This window comes from Mustela lutreola, chromosome 1 (genome assembly GCF_030435805.1).
Source record: "Mustela lutreola isolate mMusLut2 chromosome 1, mMusLut2.pri, whole genome shotgun sequence".
Lineage (NCBI taxonomy): Eukaryota > Metazoa > Chordata > Mammalia > Carnivora > Mustelidae > Mustela > Mustela lutreola.
Window position 1 is genome coordinate 174,936,959 of NC_081290.1, and position 9,642 is coordinate 174,946,600.

The 9,642-nt window shown below is 41.7% G+C and overlaps 1 long non-coding RNA gene across 1 annotated transcript; it reads right to left on the minus strand.

The window, feature by feature from the left end:
- Positions 1-2,269: 2,269 nt before the first annotated feature.
- LOC131820133 (uncharacterized) lies at positions 2,270-5,142 on the minus strand. The gene is made up of 3 exons (XR_009349468.1): positions 5,017-5,142; positions 4,023-4,202; positions 2,270-2,375 (listed from the first exon to the last, which is right to left on the minus strand). It is a non-coding gene; the product is annotated as an uncharacterized LOC131820133 (long non-coding RNA).
- Positions 5,143-9,642: the final 4,500 nt, after the last annotated feature.

Here is a 9,642-nt window from a genome sequence, read left to right on the forward strand (position 1 = left end):
TGTTTTTCTTTCAAGATGACAGAATCACTCTTGATTTCTGTACGCATCTCGGATTTTCATATAGGAACATGGATTTTGGTGTCTACCCTGAGGAGATAATACGTATGGTGTGAGCTACACTTGTATTCTCATGACACGTCACCTGGGTTACCCAGAACTTTCTGGGCCTGGCAGAAAGGCAGAAACCCGGGTGAATTCCTCATTGTTCCAGCAGGCTGTCAGCCCTCAAAGGCCTTCTGGATGTGTTTGTGCATCGCAATGTCTGCTGTGTAAGATACAGAAAGAGCACAGTAGTTCAGGGGGAAAATATTTAGGAACACATTTTCCAGGAGGAACCAGGATTCAGTTTGGGTGACTCTTGACCATTTTTCATCTTCTGACGACTGAAATTGTTAGTTAATCTACAGTCATGGTTTTAACATGCATTTCGAATGTAATATTAGTTTCCATCAACATAAAACTATAAGAACTGTCTTCCTAAAGGGCATTCATGTAAGGCCCATTATTTTCCAGCTTGATTAATGAAAAAAAAAAATTTTCTGTAATGCTTACTTCCTACTCTGTATTAGTTTTTAGGACTGGATTGAAAGTGATTTATTGTGGATAGGGTTATACCTGGTCGTGGAATTTTTTTTTGTTCCTGGGTTTTTAAAGGTGGCAGAGTTGACTTTCTGATTTTAATTCATCTTCACTAGATGAATAATTCACAAATAGGACTTTTTCTTGAAATAGCCATAGCCTGGGGGCACTTGGGTGGCTCAGGTCATGATCTCAGGGTCCTGGGATTGAGTCCCACATCGGGCTCCCTGCTCAGTGGGGAGCCTGCTTCACTCTTTGCCGCCCCCTCTGCTCATGCTTTCTCTAATAAGTAAATAAATAAATAACCTAAAAAAAAAAGAAGTTGTATTTGATTGGAGCTTCATGTGGAGTGACAGATCAACAGAAAGACAAAGGGATATGAGACAGGAAGCAATGAAGGAAAACACAGAGGCGCACAGTATAGACAGATGTTCCTCAGCTTATGACGGCCTCAGATTCTAATAAACCCATTGTTCAGCTGGAAATCGCTTTAGTTGAAAATGCATGGAAAACACCTAAGCGACTGAACATCAGAGCTTAGCCCCGCCTAACTTAAATATGTTGAGAAACTTACAGTATTGCACAATTGGGCAAAATCCTCTAACACAAAGCCTATTTCACAATAAAATGTCTGGTATCTCATGTAACTTACTGAACAGTGCACTGAAAGCCAGAACAGGACGGTTCAAGTGTGTTGGTTGCTGACCTTCGTGATCACATGGTTTGCCTGGGGGCTGTGCTCGCTGCCCCTGCCCAGCATTACAAAAGAGGACCCTACTGTAGGTCACCAGCCTGGGAAAAGATCCAAACTAAATGCATATCACTTCTGCACTATTATAAAAAGCCAAAAAACCATAAACTGAACCAAGGTGAAGTCAGGGATCTTCTGTACCAGGTGTGTTAGGTAAGGTCAAGCGCTCCTGTCTGGCCAGGAACCATAGTGGTATGGGGGAAAGTTCCACAGTAAAAAGTTCTACAGCGGAGAACCACTAGGACTCCAGCACCAAGGGTCAAAGGTTGCGCAGGAAGACTGGATGCTCCTCTGTGGGCGATGAGAAGCCACGAGCGACTCAGGAAGGCTGCAGAGCCCTGGGCAGGTGGGACAGCTGAGGGCTGCAATGAAGAGGGACAGGTGGAGCTAGGAGACCAGGTGGGGAGAGCCCGCTACCCTCGAACAAAAGGCGACAAAGGTCTGGACTGGGATGACGGAGATGGTGGAAGGTAATGGGATATTCATGAAACAGAACTGGAAAGCCATGGAAATGAAATAAGAGAGGGAGTGAAAACCGAACATGACTTTAATTGCCATCAGTATAAAACGTGTTGAATTAAAATGAATTGGTATTTCTAGACCGATGATGACATCACAATAATGGAAGGAAACCAATTCTGATTTTGATCCTGGTTAAGGAGAAAGTATAGACAAGAGAAAAGCAGAGGCTCTGGAGTCACACAAATGTCACCGTTGAGATTCATCCCCACTCTTCATTCCCTTCCCTGTAAACCCAGTCAAGCGACACCTGCCTCACAGCACTGGTAACAAATAGGGAAGAGCACATGTTCCCACGTTCCCGGGTCAGACAGGACAGCCAGGGATCAGCGGCACATGAGGAGGTGACAGGTGGTCAATAAACTGAGCTCAGGTGCATACACAGCATTTTACGTCACCTTGAGATGGCCCCTCCTGTGACCTCTTGAAGAAGGCGGCAGTGGTGAGGAACAAACTCCAGGAGCTTATTAGCATACATGATCTTCAGGCCGTCCGGATGAGACTCAACGATCTGCTCTACAATCACCTAGCAGAAGGAAGAGCGTTTTATTTTATTTGTTTGTTTGTTTGTTTGTGTTTTTGTTTGTTTTTAAAGCACCTAAAAGAGAAGTATGAACTATACACTACAGAGAAAAGAATCGTGTAAACCTTAAAAATGCACTTCGTCCTTCCTCCTCCCCACTCAGTATGCTTTCTAAACAGGAGGTAAGTAACAATGGCATGAAAATCTAGGTCCCGGGATTTGGGAATACTGCTCCAACCCTGGGGGACACAGAGGCAGAGGGACAGAGACTTGCCTGAAGCTAAAACATCACACACACTCATCTGCTTCCCTTCTGAGCTTAAAAGTGAAATACTGTATCTGCAGACAACAACTCTGTACCATCTTCACCCTGGCCTTATCCTCTACCGTCTCCAGAACAGGGAAAGTGCTGAGATGGAAAGTGATGGAAGAAAACACATCTTATTTTGCTTTAGTATTTTATTTTTTTGGGTGAGGCTGAGTTGCAGGAGGTGAATGACAAGCATACAAACTTAAAATACAAACGTGGCCACAGTTCACTTAATGACACGGAAACATAAATTACTTCCCTAATTTAGCATATTAGATTCAGTTCAATGAAAAGGGCATAAATTAAACAACTAAAATATTTTCACTTAGTGACAAAGAATAATGTAATCTATTTCACCCCCACAGAGAGAGCTATGAACTGTAATAGGATACATACAAAGAACTGACAGATCATTTACTTTTAGTAGTCTTAATGAAGCTGAGAAGATTACTGAAATTAATCCTTCAATTTCACTTCTATCACTGGGATACTGTCTCGTTTTAAAACTGGAAGCCTTTCATCCTGAAGTCATGGTGGGTAGCTTTATACTTACTGGACAGAAAGAGCACTCGCACTGGCAGGTGACTGGAAGAAAGCCCTCAAACGCTGAGACTGGCTTCATGACTTCTGTCAGCCTGAACTAGATGAAACCAACGCTCTCTAAGTTGAAAGTTGCTGATTGCTGGCGGCCTCACATGGTGCAGCCCATACTCCGGCCGCTCAGAGGCAGGATACACTGACTCCCTGTATTTAACTGTATCCTTATAGGTCAAGAACACTGGGTAACCAAGTTCCGGACTTAAGGTACTACCCTGCTAACTCGCCCTTCAAAGCCCTTTATCTTTGAATATTCCCTCCCTCCCACCTTCCTAGCCTGGCAAACTCCCCCATGGTCTTCAAGACTTAAACCACATCAATTCTGCGAAGACGCCTCCCCTCACAGACTTTCCCTGCGCACAGAGCTGTCTTCCAGCTCCTCCAGTGGGCATGGGCGCCTTGGTGGGGTCACGCTTTTCGGCAACTTCATTAACGTATAACTTATGGAAATGGAAATTGACCTGAAAATGTTCTGATCCGTACCTTCTTCCTAGGCAAGTCCCTCACCCCTACTAAATTAAGATGATCCCTGAGTTATGGCATCACTGGAAGAGAAACGGGCGTATGCCTGATTCCTGCCATGCTGATTGGATCCAAGCGGGACCAACCTTTTCTTACATCCAGAAGAGCAGGAACTAAGAGCATCTTCAAGGAAGAGCCCTGAGCTCTCTCGCACCCAGTCAAGAAACGAAGCCAGATTAGATGCTCTGTGTTTGTGGAATGAGGTGCATGGGGGCATAAACCTCATCCATGTACGGTTTCACCAGTACTTGACCAACTAACGCCTCTGCATCCCGTGTCTTGTCAAATGTAGCTTAAGTTCAGAGGCAGTGCCGTATGATGTCCACATTGGAAGTCTGAAGCCCTTCTAGCAACAGGCCTCCCAGGGACTGCTGCAGCATGGCTGTAATGTGGGCTATACGCTGCAAGAACAGAGAGACCAGGAAAGAAGGTCCAGGCACAACAGTTTCTAAAAGCTCAAATATATGTGTATAATTTATATACATATGTGTTATATATATAAATCGAGCCTCTAATTCTACCAGAATATATGTAAGATTAAAATCCCAACATTTCCTAGAGAATAACAATGAATCTCTTCTCCCCATGATTGCTTTATTTCTTTCTTTCTTTTTTAAAGGTTTTTATTTATTTATTTGTCGAGAGAGAGCACAAGCACATAAGGAGGCATAGGCAGAAAGAGAAGCAGGCTTCCTGCCAAACAAGGAGCCCAAGGTGGGACTTGATCCCAGGACCCTGGGATCATGACCTAAGCCAGAGGCAGTGGCTTAACTGACCGAGCCACTGAGGCGTCCCCTCCGTATGATTTCTTTGAAAGTAAGTCGGCTTCATCAAAGTGAAGTTTAGACAATTACGGAATGACAAAAAGTTATTTGCCTCTTAAGCTACGGAGTAAATCTGACAAACGTGCATTTAAACCCAGTCAAGGGCTTTGGATAAATGAACTCTGACTACATCATATGATGTGTCAAGTTACATGAAATTCAGAATTAATTTTACTTGCATAGTTTGGAGACTACGCTTGTGTCTTTACACAAAATCTATCTAGTGTGACATAATGGAAGAAGGGTCCCAAGCAGGAGATACTGAAAAAAAAAATTCAAAGCTAGCTTCAAAATCCTGTAAAGTAGCAATTATCAGGGGCAATGCTAGGTCAAACAAAAATCATCCAGGAAATTCGCAAACAGCAAATTGAAAATCGAAACCAATACTTACTGGTCTTACTTTGTCCAGAAGAGGCATGCCTTTTCTCTGAACAGCATGAAACTGTAACTGGTTAAATTCCGTGGCAATTCTCTCCAAAATCTCTCTAGTCCAGAGAGGGCTAGTAGAGACAATTAGAGAAGTGTAATTCCCAAAGTTAAAACCTGCCACCCCCACCGCCCCCCATGCCTTACAGCGCTCAGGCACCTGCACCTGCACGCCATCAATTTTCGGGACAAACTGTGCAGCAGGCCCCAGGTGCGAGGGGTGAGGAGCGGGGAGGTCATAGAAGCCACCGACACAGCCTCGCCCGGGCCACAGGGCCCAGGCAAGGGGATGGAGCTATTTTAGGTCAGTGTGGGTACAACTGCATGTTTCCACCACGTTCCTTGGGCTCTCCCATTCGTGCCCTTCTTCTCCCATTCTCTAACCCCCTCCTCTCTCTTGCCCTGTCCTACCGTTCATACACGAATCCCCCTCTTCTCTGCCTGCCTCATTCTCCCTCCCAAGTACCTCCCCAGTACCAACTACTGCTGTCTCCTCAATCAGCTAAAACTGACCGCCTAGCAGCAACCTGGGAAATCGCTCAGAGCAGTGGACTCCAAGTTTACATTTACCCAACGGCAGAAAGAGCAAGCTCGGTGCTCTGGGAGCTGGTGAGAAATCACTCACAGTGCATCTGCCATCAAATGGACTGGATACACTTCCCTCTTGCCCCCCACATTAGAAAGCATCAACCCCATTCAAAAGGAAGCCGAACAGTGAAAGAAAAAAAAAAAAAAAACACACAACAAAGACTCCAAAGCCCCTGCTGGGCTCTATGAGGCATCCCACATCTGAGGATGGGCAGTCAGGTAGTGAGGAAACACACTGTAAGGAAACCCAAAAATGTCTGGAGACCTGCCACGGTGTGCCCCGTCCCAGAGCATCAGAACTGGTGTGGAGGGAAGGCAGGCGCTAGGCAGGACCAATGCCAAAGCCTAATCCCAACCTCTACTGACTGATCCCATGCGCATTTCCTATTTATCCTTATCTCAGCATTTCTGGGCCTAGCAGAGCATGATGGATTTACCCTGTGCTGACGCTGCTCTGGCTTTCCTGACTCCAGAGTTCAGAGCTGCTCTTCTGGAGAAAAAAGTCCTCCAAGGTAATTCTGAGCAAGAAAGCGCACAATGTCTGTTTATCAAGGACAGTACTGCAAAGGACAGGATTGTAGACACAGAGCTCACTGAGGTGTTTCTATCCGAGGGCAAAGAGTAGGACAAAGGATTTGAGTACAGTTAGTTTATCTGGGAGATTATCCAAGGCAGAAAAGAATGGGAAAGTGATACAGTGAAGAAGCAACTTTGTCAAAGAGGTACATTGTTGATATAATTGTTGTTGAAAGAAAATGAAGGCTTGCTTTTACTGAAAGGTCCTGAGAAACTTCTTTAGGTTGTCCTCATGAAGAATTGAAAACTGACAATTTTATCTATGGTTCTTATTTCCACTTCACTGAGAGCTGTCCTCAGAGGACATTAACTCTCCTACACTTTGGGGTTGTGTTGGACACATTCTAAAATGAGAGAGAGAACATGAGGTGCTATCAGTGTTAAGTAACTGCAATTTCCCATGGAATTATCCACCACAGGTTTGGCTATAATCAGGTGTTGGGCCTTGATATCAGAGGGATTTGAGGCAGTATCATTTTAGGTTAATCATTATATCTGAAATTTCCAAAAACTTCAACTGATGAAACTTTGATTATAAATCTATAAATATATCAATAAATCTACAGTATTCCAATTATTTTCATAGAAATACACAGACAAAGCATCAATTGATTAATATTGAAATGTTACAAAATACTGAACTGAAAGAATTTGGTCATATAACAACGTGTAAGAAGTAGAACTTAGGTTTAGGTTAGAACTCAGGATGCATTTGAGACTCAGTTAAGAAATTGAATGGAGGGACGCCTGGGTGGCTCAGTGGGTTAAGCCACTGTCTTTGGCTCAGGTCATGATCCCAGGGTCCTGGGACCGAGCCCCAAATCGGGCTCTCTGCTCAGCAGGGAGCCTGCTTCCTCCTCTCTCTCTGCCTGCCTCTCTGCATGCTTGTCATCTCTCTCTGTCAAATAAATAAATAAAACCTTAAAAAAAAGAAATTGAATGGATGTCTGACTATCTTATAGGTTTGCTAAAAATCAGTGACTTTGTGTTCACGTGTGGCTATGCAGGAATTTTTAACTTTCTCTAAGAAGTTATTAGATTTGATTATATAATGGCAGTAAAGGATGGGGAAAAGCAAAGTACAAGCCACAAAAAGACAAAGACACTGAGTATGAGGAAAGAGTAATAGATAAGAAGAATCAATGCATTTGAGGAAAGTGGGAATTGAAATACACAATGATTGTTGATTTTTTTTAGATGGAGAAAACAAAACTAGCTTGCAAGAAGGAAATAACAGAAGACATGTTGTGATGTGAGACAGAATCCTGGAAAAGGCAGTAACGTGGAATAAAGGAGTAGGGAGAGCATATCAGGTAATTTGGATAGGAAGGAGTTAGGAGATAATTGCTTGATAAATTTTATATGGCCCACTTAAATGCACAGATTTCTCTTCTTTAATTTATATGGAGAACAGGGTGTCCTTTCTCTTCCCTTTCAGAGCACCAGAGGTGTACTCTTTCAGACTGAAAACCTGAAAAGCTCAGGACTCAGTTGCTTAAGCACAGCTGAGAGGACATATTTCAATTAAGATTTACATTTTGCTGTATGTAGTAGACTTTCAAAAGTGGTTAACCATATTTTTTCATTTAACAAGAAGACTACAGAGAGTGTTTTCTGGTGTTGGTTCAGAGTCTTAAGAAAGTCAAGTGAACTATCTTAGAGGTTTTCATGGCTTTTTATTCACAGTTGCAAAAATTGCTATTGGAGTTCTCACTATTAAGCCCACATTTCTGGCAGAAAGAGGTAAAAGAGCATGATAGCTTATACGACTGATACTTTGTCGTATGGTTACAATATCACTAGAAAAGAGACAATAAAATATTTGATGTTGTTTTAAGTTTCCTTGTTGTCAATCCCTCAGTGCTTTCTGATATTAAAGGAAAAAGTAGATGGATATTGACCTGGCAACTATCAACACCTGTCAGTCTCTCTTGGATAACCAATATCTCTATAATCTCTTCTTCCCAGTAAAAAAAAATATATATATATTCATAACCCACACTGTGCCATCTCAAGTTACTGCACCAAGATAAAATTACAATCATTTTCAGTTGTTCCAAATGGACAGAATACACTTCCTTATGATATCATGTCTTATAAGATAGATAATTGGCTTGCTACCAATATACCCAGATGTGACTGTGGAAGAGACAGGAAAAAAATAATAATATTTATTTATTCCTTGGGTTGACCCTGTTTACACAGATGCATTACTATTAGAAAAGGTTGGTTTGGGACATTGGAATGAATTTACTTAATGGGTCTGTATGTAATTGTGTTGGAGGAAATTTTTAATTTCTACAAAAATTATTAGAATTCTTTCTTATTCTCTTTTGTAATTTTCACATGTTAACAAAGCCAAAGTTTTTGTCTAGCAGACAAGATCTTAAATCCTAACGAAACTCAATTATTTCCTTTTTTTTTTTAAAGCCTCATCTTCTCTCATGCTGCTTTAAATACAACTCAAAAAAAAAGGGAGCTAAGTGGGGTAGTAAGACCAGACTTTTATTTTATTTTATTTATCTTATTTTTAATTAAAAAATTAAAGATTGTATTTATTTATTTGAGTGAGAGAGCATGAGTGAGGCAGGGGGAGGTAGCTGCAGAGAGAGACTGTGAAGTATACTCCCTAATGAGCAGGAAGCCCGATATGGAGCTCGATCCCAGGATCCTGACTGAGATCATGACCAGAGACAAAGGCAGATACATGTGCAAAATCCCTCTCTTTCTGGGAAACAATACTTTACAAGAGATGTTTGAAAAAGTACTGGGGAATCAACTTTAATAGGAGACACAAAAATTTATTTGACTTTTGTAAAGCTACAGGGATCCAAATGATGGGAATCCCAGCCCATTTAGGTTGTGGACCACAGAGTATTCTTCTCTGTAATATTTTATTTTCTTCCATGTCTACTACCTCCAGTCCAAGTTCACTGATCTCTTTTTAGATAGTGCAAAACATGGCAAAGAATACCAAACGAGTGCCCAATATTCTACATTTATTACATCATTTCTAACATATAGAAGTGTGTTATCAAGGCTGGTTCTGTGAAAGAACATAGTTATGCTAAAGTGTGTTTTGTTCTCCAAGAAATTAAATGCATGATTATCACACAATTATAAAATACTTGTGTCAAGAATTTTTATTCAAAAATTAATAAGAGAAGCAGATATTAAAACTAGTTCACATGGTTATTTGGGATATAAGCAGAGTTGTGCAGCAGAAGTGCTCTGGGCCCATAATTTGGGATATAGCATTTATGTTTTCTAATGAAAAATCACTAACTTGCATTATTGTTAACAAGAATCTTGTGCATTACCATCAGTTTTCTACGTTATAACCTCTTGCTCTACAGTTTGTAAATAACTTTGTCAATAGCAAGCTAATAAACGGGGTGACTCCAATGGATTGAGATAATCTCCAGAA